We start from the raw sequence: 13,512 nt of genomic DNA on the forward strand, positions 1-13,512 counted from the left end.
CAATGCAGGATACAGGACACTTGGGGCTGGTGCACTGGCATGACCCAGAGGGATGGTATGGGGAAGGAGGTAGGAGGGGGGTTCAGGATTGGGAACACGTGTACACCCGTGGAGGATTCATGTTGATGTATGGCAAAACCAATACAAGATTGTAAAGCAATTAGCCTCCAATTAAAATTTTAATAAAAGAATTAAAAAAAAAAAAAACGGATTTGGAAATAAACTCAGATGGAAAAGATCAAACCCATCACTGTCCTGAGTCTCTGCTGGCCCACGCTTCTGTGCACGCATTTTGTTTTATGTTCTTTCCACTGCCCAAATTAGCTGCTTTAGAGTCCCTTTGCTATGACAAGTATTCCCCCACACCCAAGGGGCCCAATCCATTGATTTGTAAATTTTAGATAATGCACTTCTTCAAAAATCATTTTGATATTGAAAAAAAAAATCACAGGATTAAAAAAAAGCTGTTAGATGAGGTGCCATGAGAAATCTGTTTAAAATGAGAATAAGCATAGATGAAAAATTTCAAATACAAAAAGATTAAAAAACAAAATACTGGGCTCGGAGGGACTTCTGGTGGTCCAGTGGTTAACACCCCACGTTTTCACTAAAGTGGGCACAGACAGGTTCAATCTGTGGTCAGATCAGATCAGATCAGATCAGTTGCTCAGTCATGTCCAACTCTTTGTGACCCCATGAATCACAGCACGCCAGGCCTCCCTGTCCATCACCAACTCCCGGAGTTCACTGAGACTCACGTCCATCGAGTCAGTGATCCCATCCAGCCATCTCATTCTCTGGCGTCCCCTTCTCCTCTTGCCCCCAATCCCTCCTAGCATCAGAGTCTTTTCCAATGAGTCAACTCTTCACATGAGGTGGCCAAAGAACTGGAGTTTCAGCTTTAGCATCATTCCTTCCAAAGAAATCCCAGGGCTGATCTTCAAATTGGACTGGTTGGATCTCCTTGCAGTCCAAGCGACTCTCAAGAGTCTTCTCCAACACCACAGTTCAAAAGCATCAATTCTTTGGCGCTCAGCCTTCTTCACAGTCCGACTCTCACATCCATACATGACCACAGGAAAAAACATAGCCTTGACTAGACGAACCTTTGTTGGCAAAGTAATGTCTCTGCTTTTGAATATGCTATCTAGGTTGGTCATAACTTTCCTTCAAAGGAGTAAGCGTCTTTTAATTTCATGGCTGCAGTCACCATCTGTAGTGATTTTGGAGCCCAGAAAAATAAAGTCTGACACTGTTTCCACTGTTTCTCCATCTATTTCCCATGAAGTGATGGGACCGGAGGATCCCACATGCCAAAAATAAATAAATAAATATATCACTGGGCTTGGAACAAATTTGTAGAAAGTTAAGTCACTTAAGCAACTTAAGTTCCATCAGGCAGGTTCAAACAGGTGGTGGACAGAGAAGCCTGGCATGCTGCAGTCCATGGGGTCGCAGAGTCGGACACAACTGAGCAACTGAACTGAACTGAACTGAATAAAGAAAGGAAAGGGATGTAAAGACAATGGAGGAGTAGTCAAGAAACAATAGTACAGCCTTGGGGCAGGTCCTGATTTCCCGTCAAGGGTTACACGCAATAATATCTTTGTCTGTTTTGCAGATACTGAAACCCTCACCAGGTGGGAGAAGTTGCATGCTGCCCACAAGCACATAGACCTCACACCAGAAGGTTGATCACGCTGACTCCTGATTACCTCACCACCAACCAATCAGAAGACCATCCACAAGCTGATCATGCCCTGAACAGACAAGACTTCTCACTATCCCGTCCAGTTCAGTTTTGAGGGCATTAGTTCACTGTGGCCCCCTTCACCTGGCAAAGCAATAAAGCTATTCTTTTCTGCTTCACCCAAAACTCTGTCTTCAAGATTTAATTTGTTGTCCATGTACAGAGGCTGGATTCAGCACCATTATCTCTGGGCTTAAACATCCCAGGAGTTACTACAGAGGAGAAGCCTGCTTAGTTGGGGGAGATGCATCCTAGAAGCTTTGAGCAAAGGCTGTGGAGTTAGACTGCTTGCTTCAAATCTAAATCCCATCACTTAGCAGCTATGTGATCTTGGGCAACCTCTTTGAGCCTCAGTTACAAACAGTATTGAGCTTTTTAGTCTGTGAAGATCAAACGCTGTGAATACATTAATGTCTGGATGTTAATCCATTTTCTGAGTCATGGTAAGCATTGATCCCTAGAATGTTAGCTATTGCTGTCTGTCCACACCAAATAAATAACTGGACTGGGGAGGCTTCCCTGGTGGTCCAGTGGTTAAGAATCCACTTTCCAAAGCAGGGGACATGGGTTTGATCCCTTGTGGGGGAACTAAGATCCCACAGGCCTTGGAGTAACTAAGCCCATTCACCGCAACTACTGACCCACGTGCTCCAAAGCCCATGCCCTGAAACTAGAGAAGCCTTTGAACTGCAACAAAGACACAACACAGCTAAAAATAAATAAATTAATAAATAAAAAAATGTAAAAAGTAGTTGAATCGGGTGATTCCGATAGCTCCAAGCCAAAGTCAGAACCTTGAAGATGTCACTTATCATCACTTTGGAAAATTCCCAGGGAAATGCTAATGGTGCAGTTTATTCAAGCTTTGATGTCAAAGGCATGCGTGCTTGCGTGCTAAGTCCCTTCAGTTGTGTCAGACTCTTTGTGAACCCATGGACTGGGGCCCACCAGGCTCCTCTGTCCATGGAATTGTCCAGGCAAGTGTACTATAGTGGGCTGTCATGCCCTCCTCCAGGGAATCTTCCTGACCCAGGGATTGAACCTGTGTCTCCTGCATTGCAGGCAGATTCTTTACTGCTGAGCCACTGGGGAAGCCCATGTCAAATGATTGCATCCAAAACATGGATCTATGCTATGCTATGCTAAGTCACTTCAGTCGTGTCCGACTCCGTGCGACCCCATAGACGGCAGCCCACCAGGCTCCCCTGTCCCTGGGATTCTCCAGGCAAGAACATTGAAGTGGGTTGCCATTTCCTTCTCCAATGCATGAAAGTGAAAAGTGAAAGTGAAGTCGCTCAGTCATATCTGACTCTTAGCGACCGCATGGATTGCAGCCTAAGAGGCTCCTCCGTCCATGGGGTTTTCCAAGCAAGAGTACTGGAGTGGGGTGCCATTGCGATCTGGTGTATGTTAATATTCAAAGGCAGGAAATGTGAAGGAAAACCAGGGTATCCTTGTTTTGGGGGAGACCCTAAGGGTCACTAGTTCCTCATTATCCTCCTTTCATGATCCCAGTCGTCTGCCCCCATTCTAACAATGGAGGCCTTAATTCAAATGAGTACACTTCATTCAACGAGACCTAAGGTCTCCTGAGTGTCTGGCCTGTGATAGGAACCCTGCTAGGTGCTTTTAAGTTCTTTGTCTTATTGAATATCCCCCCAATGCCATGCAATATAGGCATTGTCGTCCTATTCCCAACAAGGAAATTGAGGCACAGAGAAGTTAAGCAACTTTTCCTACATCACACAGCTCACAAGCAGCACATCTGAGATCCATTCCCAGCCTCTTTGCCCTTAAAGCCCTTGTGTATCTCATTCCATCCCACTGCTTTCAGGACAGTAAAATGAGATTTGCTGAGCTGAATAAATAGCCTTTCCTCCCTTTCAAAATGGAGGTACTGTTGTCAGAGCCTGGATTTCAGCCGAATGCCATTTTAATGGGGTCCTCTTTTGACCCCATTTAACGCCTCTCTTCTTACACTCTCCACTTCCCCAAAGGCCAGGGGAGCAGTTCATAAACCCACATTACCCTGTGTGACACTTCCCTCAATGAAGGGTCAAAATCCCTGGTCTCTGGGAAATAACCTGCTAAAGTAACTCTCCCTCTAAAACCCAGTGGATAATAAATAGCCCTTTATCCTTTCTCTGCAGCTCCTGCCTCCTCAGCTTGTCAGATGGCAGCTGCCCCTGAGAGGGTCTTCTTCAGTCTGCTCTGAGTTTCCCAGCCCTTCCAGGAGGAGGCGGGGGTGGGGGAGAAGAGAGCAGAGATGTCAGAATCGAGAGGACCTTTGCCCCACCTTTGCAGCTTCCTGGACACACAACCTGGGGCAAGACTTCCCTCCACAAGCCTTAAATGTAACTCATTGTTTAATCCCTCAGTCCTGTCTGACTCTTTGTGACCCCATGGACCACAGCCCACCAGGCTCCTCTGTCCCCAGGATTCTCCAGGCAAGAATACTGGAGTGGGTTGCCATGCTCTCCTCCAGGGGATCTTCCCCACCCAGGGATCGAACCCAGTCTCCTGCATTGGCAGATGAGGTGGATTCTGAGCCACCAGGGAAGCCCACCTGAGGGTTCATTTATCCATTCAGTAATAGGTCTGTGAAGCTGTCAGGTGTCAGGCATTGTGCTGGGTCCTGGGAGTAAATACAATCCCTGTCCTACTTGAAAGGTGCCCTTTGCTCATTACAGTGGCATTTAGAAGAAAAGGAAGAAGTACTGCATAGATGAGCAGATGAAATTCCAAGAGCTCAGTCCCACAGATGGAACGACATCTGCTCTGAGAGCATAGAATAGAGAGAAGGCACCTGGTTTGGAGGAAGGCGTGTTCATGTCCGTGAGATTCCCATCTTAAGGATGAATAAGAACCAAGACCAGGAACCAAGCATTTTAAGCTGAGAAAACAGCTGGTTCAAAAACCTTCCGGACGTTACCTGTGGAGGAAATGAAATGACACGTGGGGTGCCTGGTGTGGCGCTGAGGGCAGGAGGGCACTCAGTGATCCCACCTCTTGACCAAGTCCTCTCCTTCCTCTAAGTCGGAATGGAGGAGGATCTGTCTGAGGCTCTGTCTCTGTGATGCGCCAGTTTCAGAGTGCGAAGTCAGAGGTACATTGAGGTTAATTACGTTTTTTTCCTGTTAGCCCTTATATCATAAAAAATTACTTAATACTAATTTTTGTTAATTTTAATCAAATATTTAATTAAAATACACTTAAGTTCCCCTGGTGGCTCAGATGGTAAAGAATCTGCAATGCGGGAGACGCAAGTTCAATCCCTGAGTCAGGAAGATCCCTGGGAGAAGGGAATGGTTACCTACTCCAGTATTCTGGCCTGGAGAATTCCATGCACAGAGGAACCTGGCAGGCTATCGTCCATGGCATCACAGCGTTAGAAATGACTGAGCAACTAACACTTTCACACTTAAATACATTAATTAATAATTTTATTCTTTAGTATTAAATAATCGGAGAAGACAACGGCACCCCACTCCAATACTCTTGCCTGGAAAATCCTATGGATGGAGGAGCCTGGTAGGCTGCAGTCCATGGGGTTGCTAAGAGTCGGATATGACTGAGCAACTTCACTTTCGCTTTTCACTTTCATGCATTGGAGAAGGAAATGGCAACCCACTCCAGTGTTCTTGCCTGGAGAATCCCAGGGACAGGGGAGCCTGGTGGGCTGTCGACTATGGGGTCACACAGAGTCGGACACGACTGAAGCGACTTAGCAGCAGCAGCAGTATTAAATAATAGCAATAATAAGTATTAATTTATTGCATAATCATTTGCACCAGATAATGTAGTTAGTTATGAAGTTGTCAGACCAGAAATATATTAATTCATTCATCTGACAAACACCTGATGTGCCAATCTCTATGTTGGATATGAAAGATGCAGAAATAAAAAGCTACTGTCCCCACCCTCAAGGAGAATCCCAAATGCTTTGAGGGATTCATCACATGTGAGAACTAAATGCTTGAGTAGGAAAATGCCTTTGAAACAATGGAGCAAGGGGATTTTCATGAAGCAATGTTGTTACCAGCATCTATGGACTGGTGCTAGGCTAACCCTATGAGAATCAACCAGAGACTTTATTAAAACCAAACAGTAGACATTCTGTGGTGTTAACTCCTAGAAATTCTCTTTCAGTAGGACTGAGATGGGGTCCAGTTATCCATCTATTTGACAAACTCCCATGTAATCTTCATACATAGCCATGTTTGAGACTGTGGTTGAGACTTGCTCCCATAAACTATTTCATCAAAAACCAGTGGACTTGGAGTCAGATCAACCAGCGTTCAAATCTCACTCTACCCATGTGTGCCATTCACAAGAACACCCTTACTTTTGACACCAAATGCAGAGTTTGGAAATTCCCAAAACCACTCTTACTTTTGACATTAAGTGGAATTTGGGGGTCCCTAAGGCAACTCTTGGGCTTCCCAGGTGGCTCCAGTGGTAAAGAACCCACTTGCCAATGCAGGAGACATGAAAGACATGGGTTCAATGCCTGGGTTGGGAAGATCCCCTGGAGAAGGGAATTGCAACCCACTCCAGTGTTCTTGCCTGGAGAATTCCACGGACAGAGGAGCCTGGTGGGCTATAGTCCATAGGGTTGCAAAGAGCTGGACACGACTGAAGTGACTTAGAACACGCACAGACGAGGCAGCTATCAGGTGAGGTAATTCACCAGAAGGAGTCACGGAATTCAGTGAAAGCTGTAAAACTCACACTTAGGATTTATAACAGTGAAAGCATACAGATACAAATCAGTCAAGGGGAAGAGACCCATGGGACAGAGTCCAGGAAAGCGGCAGGCATAGGGCTTCCAGTGGTGACCTTCCAGCGAGCTCGAGGACAAAACTTTTCCTGGCAACCATGTGTGACAGTACCTGTGGAGTCTTGCCAACCCAGGAAGCCCAGCCAGGCCTCAGTGTTACTGGGGCCTCAGTGTTATTGGGGCCTCAGTGTTATTGGGGCCAAATCTCATAGGCTTGGTTGACCATTCTTGTGTCTGATCTCAGTCTCCAGACTTCTGGAAGTTGAACAGATATGTGTGACTCAGCCCCCATCCTAAATCACATGGTATGACAGAAGAGCCCCACATGTCAAAAGTACTCCTGTTTGCGTGCCTGCTAAGTCACTCAGTCATGTCCAACTCTTTGTGACCCCATGGACTATATCCCGCCAGCCTCCTCTGTCCCTGGGATTCTCCAGGCATGAATAATGCAGTGGGTTGCCATGCCCTCCTTCAGAGGGATCTTCCCAACCCAGGGATCAAACCCGTGTCTCTTACGTCTCCTGCTTTGGCAGGTGGGTTCTTTACCACCAGCGCCTCCTGGGAAGCCCAAATGCACTCCCCCAGGCATGCCATTCTAAGGACTTAGAGATTACCTCTCCGATACTCAGGGCGAAGACCACATCATTCCTTGAACGTGAAAGTCGCTCTGTCGTGTCCCATTCTTTGTGAACCCATGGAACCATACAGTCCATGGAATTCTCCAGGCCAGAATACTGAAATGGGTAGCTTTTCCCTTCTCCAGGGGATCTTCCTGACCCAGGAATCAAACTGGGGTCTCCTGAATTGCAGGCAGATTCTTTACCAACTGAGTTATCAGGGAAGCCACCTCTTTCTTTGGGCAAGGTTAAATTCTTTTCTACACACCATGGAACTTCCTTACCTTCTTGGAGCCCCAGTTTCCTTTCCCATAAAATATAAAGAAAGAGAACCACCTCACATGACTGTCATGGTAATACCATGAGAGACTGGACGTGAAGACCCAGCCCATCATAAGCACTTCAAAAATGGTACCCATGGTGATGGTGCTGGTGGTGGTGACCAGGAAGAGGAGGAAGCAACACTGAGGGTGTCGATGATATTGCTCAGGAAGCAGTACCTTGGGAGAGGATCATGGGTAAAAGTTCCACTTTCACAGCTCCATCCTCATTCTTCTTGTACAAAATCATTAAAAAAAAAAAAAGTCCTTCTCATCCTCTCAGAGCCAAGTGCCCATAGGGCTATTCAGAAAGCTTCCCTCTTTATCATCTTCTTCGCATAACTCTGTGCTCAGAAACAGTTTGCTTATCCCCATATTTCAGTGACAGCTCACCTAACAAAAGGTGTCTCAGAGAAATGCCATCTTGTACTCCCTCGGAGGCATATTGTTCCCTTTCACCAGCCGAAGTGATCACAGCCCATTGTTGGCCCCACACAAAGGAAGGCTTAATAGGAGACACACTCGGCAGAGGGAATTCTGGCTGAATGACGTCCTTCTGTTGTTTTAAATGGGTCTGAGGAGCAGCTCACAGCTCTTCATTCACCACCACGGACAGGCTCGAAGACCATCTCTGTCTCAACCGTTTCTCTCCAATGACAGCAGAGCCTTATCAGCTCTCAACATCCCTTCCTCGTGACTCAGAGGAGGTCCGACACCTGAGCAGGAAGCCCAAGGCTGAGACACAAATGAACACCACACACGATGGGCTTAGGCTGTGGTTCGTCCCTCCGAGAGCAGCTCCGGGGGCCGTTGGGAGGCCCTGCAGGGAAGGGAGGAGACGGGGAAGCAGAATGGCACAGAGGAGAAGGGTCCAGCTTTGGACCCCCTGGGGCCCAGAAGGGGCTGGCTTTCCCTGAAAGTTCTGCAAATAACGCACTATGTGACATGACCGGATCACTCATTAAGACTCGGTTTCCTCATCTATCAAACAGTGATGACTCATAGCTAAGTTCTCTCTGCGGACGATGACATTTGATCTTCATATCAGATCTATGATGAGACAGGTACTAATACCAGCCCCATGTGATAGACACCAAGGCTGGGACGTCCCTGGTGGTCCAGCGGTTAAGTATCTGCCTTGTCCATAAAAAGGAAGGAATGTGAGTCAGTAGAACTGAGGCAGATGAACCTAGAGCCTGTTATACAGAGTGAAATAAGTCAGAAAGAGAAAAACAAATATCGTATATTAATGCATATATACAGAATCTAGCATATATATGGACTGCAAGGAGATCAAACCAGTCAATCCTAAAGGAAATCAGTCCTGAATATTCACTGGAAGGACTGATGCTGAAGCTCCAATACTTTGGCCACCTGATGAGAAGAACTGACTCATTGGAAAAGACCCTGATGCTGGGAAAGACTGAGGGCAGGAGGAGAAGGGTACGACAGAGGATGAGATGGCTGGATGGCATCACTGACTTGATGGACATGAGTCTGAGCAAGTTCTGGGAGTTGGTGATGGACAGGGAAGCCTAGCGTGTTGCAGTCCATGGGGTCACAAAGAGTCGGACATGACTGAGTGACTGAACTGAACTGAACGGAATCTAGAAAAATGGTGCTGATGAACCTATTTGCAGGGCAGGAATAGAAACGCAGAGGTAAAGGACGAAGTTGTGGACACAGTGGGGGATGAGAGAGTGGGACGAACTGAAAGAGTAGCATTGACATATATATACCGCTTGTGTGAAACAGACAGCTAGTGGGAAGCCTCTGTATAACACAGGGAGCTCAGCCTCGTGCTCTGTGATGACCTAGAAGGGTGGGATGAGGTTTAGGGGGTAGGATGCGGTTGGGGAGGTGGGAGGGAGGCTCAAGAGGTAGGAGATATATGTATACTTATGGCTGATTCACCTTTTTGTGCAGCGGAAACCAACACTGTGTTGTAATGCAGTTATCCTCCAATTAAAAAGTAAAGGAATAGAAAAAGGAAGAATGAATCCATTTTGCAATGCAGGGGACGTGGGTTTAATCCCTGGTCGGGGAGCTAAGACTGTGTGCTGCAAGTAAAGATCTTGCACGATATAACGAAGATCCCGGGTGCTACAACTAAGACCTAATACAGTCAGATAAATAAGTAAATATTTTTAAAAAAGACACTGTGGCTGAAAAGGTAAGTGATGTGTCCAAATTCACAGCTGGTCGGTGATGGAATCAAAATTTCTTCCCAGAATCCTGGGACTCAATTCATACCCGTTAGTCTCTTTCACCCATCTTTCTTCATAAACTCAAACTCCTTTCCACACCCAAAGCAGAGCATGCTCTGAGGGGTCTAACTATCAAATGGCAGATGCCAATCAAAACTCAGCTTAGTCCCTTTTTTTTGAGATAAAAGTTCAGGGATGGAACTTCCCTGGGGGTCCAGTGGTTAAGACGTCAGACTTTCAATGCAGGGGGCACAGGTTCGATTCCTGGTTGGGGAGCTAAGAACTCGCGTGCCTTGTGGTCAAAAGATATAATAATAATTTTAAAAAGTCCAGAGAAAGTGAGGCATCTAAACTTGTTAACTGGGCTTCTGCTGTCTAGGACTGACAATGCTTTTAGTATTGTTATGAAAACATTTGTTTATTTTGACTGTGCTGGGTCTTCACTGCTGTTCTCTAGATGCTGCGAGCGGGGCTACTCTTGTTGCAGCGTGGGCTTCTTGCGGCGGTGGCTTCTTTCGTTGCGGAGCACAGGCTCTAGGTGGGCAGGCTCTAGAGTTTCAGTAGCTGTGGCGCACAAGCTTAGTTACTCTGCCGCGGGTGGGAGATTCCTACACCAGGGATCAAACCCTTGTCCCCTGCGTTGGCAGGCGAACTCTCATTCACTGCACCCCAGGGAAGTCCCCAACGATGCTTTTTGAACTCTTCTCCCAATTTTTAGAACTTTTCCTTTTATCTGGGGAGACCAGTTCCCAATAAATGAATGAATAAACCAGAACATGTCATACACAGATACCATCAGACTCACCGTAGGGGACATACATTTTTGCAAACACTGTGAAAAGCAGCTAATACACACCCTGAACTTTAGAAATGCTCTTACCTGTTGACACAGTAACTCCACTTGTAGGAGTTTATCATAAGGAAATAATCACGAGTGAAAACAAATTTAATATGTGCATCTACAAGGATGCTCAAGAAACCGTTCTTTGTAATAATGAGATTCTGGTAATAAGCTAAAAAGTCCAATAGGAGAATAAAAGGGTACGTCATACTCCATATGATAGACTATTATGTAGCTGTTGAAAATAATGTTTTGAATCTTCTTTATAATGTAAGCAGCACTTACCAGAGCTCTGCAACTTATGAGCTGTGTAAAAAAAAAATCCTAATAAAACAGGAAGGCAAGAGCAGCCTTCAAATGAGAACAATAATACATGGAGGGATTGTGGCTGACGTTTTATTTTCTTTTTATGTTTGTCTCTATCTTCCAAGTTTCCCCCAATAAACACGTTACTTTTATAATTGAAAAAACAACAAATACAAACTACACGTATTTGGGAGTTGGATGAACCTCCTCAAGTGGAAAAGACAAATTATTATTTTGGATCTTTAATTGGCAAAATTAATGAGTGCATCCGCAACAATGGGGCTGATGCTACAAAAGAGGGTTTCCTTTAAAAGTGATGCTGAGATGCTATTAATGACGAGAGGGACAGTCTGGGGTTTATCTGCCCTTCTTCCCTGAGTTCACAGAGGAGCGTTGCTGGGGTCCGGGGCTGAACTGTGGCTCTGGTTTCCTCCTGTCTGTGTATCACCCACCAATTCAACACTAGGTGTTGAGTGCCTACTATGCACCACTTATTACCTAAAGCCCTTGAATTTTAATAATAAATCATAGATTGGGAAGTCTTAACAACTTTCTCTAACTGAGGCTTTTGTCCCTAATAATAAAATAACTCGTAAATTCCCCACTAAACCACTTAACCAGCTATGTGATCCAGTGCAATTATTTTCATTCATATCATCCAGTCGACATGTACTCAGCACTCACGGTGTTAGTCACTAAGACAGTGCTATCAAATTAGGGTACAGAGAGTTGCTTGATGATTACTAAAAATCCTTAGTTCTGGGACCGATTTCTGGAGACTCTGGTTCAATAGTTGTGGATAGCTTGAAGCCACCTTTTTAAAAAAATTTAATTAATCTGGTCCAATAAGTACGGGAAATAGATGGGGAAACAGTGGAAAAAGTGTCAGACTTTATTTTTGGGGGCTCCAAAATCACTGCAGATGGTGATTGCAGCCATGAAATTAAAAGATGTTTACTCCTTGGAGGGAAAGTTATGACCGACCTAGATAAGCATATTCAAAAGCAGAAACATTACTCTGCCAACAAAGGTCCATCTACTCAAGGCTATGATTTTTCCAGTGGTCATGTATGGATGTGAGAGTTGGACTGTGAAGAAAGCTGAGCGCTGAAGAACTGATGCTTTTGAACTGTGGAGTTGGAGAAGACTCTTGAGAGTCTGTTGGACTGCAAGTAGGTCCAACCAGTCCATCCTAAAGGAGATCAGTCCTGGGTGTTCATTGGAAGAACTGATGCCTAAGCTGAAACTCCAATACTTTGGCCACCTCATGTGAAGAGTTGACTCATTGAAAAAGACCCTGATGCTGGGAGGGATTGGGGGCAGGAGGAGAAGGGGATGGCAGAGGATGAGATGGTTGGATGGCATCACCGACTCAATGGACATGAGTTTGAGTAAACTCCGGGAGTTGGTGATGGACAGGGAGGCCTGGTGAGCTGTGATTCATGGGGTCACAAAGAGTCGGACACGACTGAGGGACTGAACTGAACTGAATAGGTATGGATAACCTGAAGTCACCTTTAAAAAAAAAAATTAATTAGGTTGCTCTGGGTCTTAGCTGTGTCAAATGGGACCTTCTGTTGCAGCAAGTAAACTCTGGGTTGTGGTGTGCAGGATTCCCAGGTGGCACAGTGGTAAAGAATTTGCCTACCAATGCAAGAGACCCAGGAAACATAGGTTCGATCCCTGGGTTGGGAAGATCTCCCAGAGAAGGAAATGGCAACCCACCCCAGTATTCTTGCTTGAAGAATCCCACGGACTGAGGAGCCTGGCAGACTACAGTCCATGGGGTTTTGAAGAGTTAGACATGATTGAGTGACTGATCACACTCACTTGGGATCGAGTTCCCTGACCAGGGATGGAACCTGGACCCCCTGCATTGGGAGTGTGGAGTCTTAGCCACTGCACAACCAGGGAAGTCCCAAATTTTGACAATGCTGAGAACTTTTTTTTTAATAATTTTTTTTAATAGCCAAAGTTTTTAAGTTTCACATTTTAATACTTATGGGCACCATAATTTTCAAGTACCAGGAGCTGCTTAATTGCTATGTATACTTTTTTTTTTAAGGATGATACATTGTTTAGTGGAAATGTTATTAATTTATTCACTGGACATGAAGGGTGTCATGTGGGATCTTAGTTCTCTGACCAGGGATTGAACCTGTGCCCCCTGCATTGGGAGTGCAGAGTCTTAACCACTGGACCACCAGGGAAGTCCCTGAAGCCTCCTTTTTGTCAGGGGCCCTAAGTGAGTGACTTAGGCAAATTTAGACTACACCCTAGAAACTCTATGCTGGGTAGGCTAAGAACCATAAAGAATAACAATAAAGTCTGCCCTTTAGGAGCTTATAGTGTTGCTGCTGCTGCTGCTAAGTCGCTTTAGTCGTGTCTGACTCTGTGCGACCCCATAGATGGCAGCCCATGAGGCTCCCCCGTCCCTGGGATTCTCCAGGCAACAACACCGGAGTGGGTTGCCATTTCCTTCTCCAATGCATGGAAGTGAAAAGTGAAAGTGAAGTCACTGAGTTTTGTCCGACTCTTAGCAACCCCATGGACTGTGGCCCACCAGGCTCCTCCATCCGTGGGATTTTCCAGGCAAGAGTGCTGGAGTGGGGTGCCATTGCCTTCTCTGGCTTATAGTGTAGAGGGTCATAAATATCATTAATTTATTAGAAAAATAGCATGAAGACAACA

The 13,512-nt window shown here is 45.6% G+C and overlaps 1 non-coding gene across 1 annotated transcript; it reads right to left on the minus strand.

Moving 5' to 3' along the window:
* Window positions 1-12,958: 12,958 nt before the first annotated feature.
* TRNAG-CCC (transfer RNA glycine (anticodon CCC)) lies at window positions 12,959-13,031 on the minus strand. Its single transcript has one exon. It is a non-coding gene; the product is annotated as a tRNA-Gly (tRNA).
* Window positions 13,032-13,512: the final 481 nt, after the last annotated feature.

This window comes from Bos taurus, chromosome 25 (assembly GCF_002263795.3).
Source record: "Bos taurus isolate L1 Dominette 01449 registration number 42190680 breed Hereford chromosome 25, ARS-UCD2.0, whole genome shotgun sequence".
Classification (NCBI taxonomy): domain Eukaryota; kingdom Metazoa; phylum Chordata; class Mammalia; order Artiodactyla; family Bovidae; genus Bos; species Bos taurus.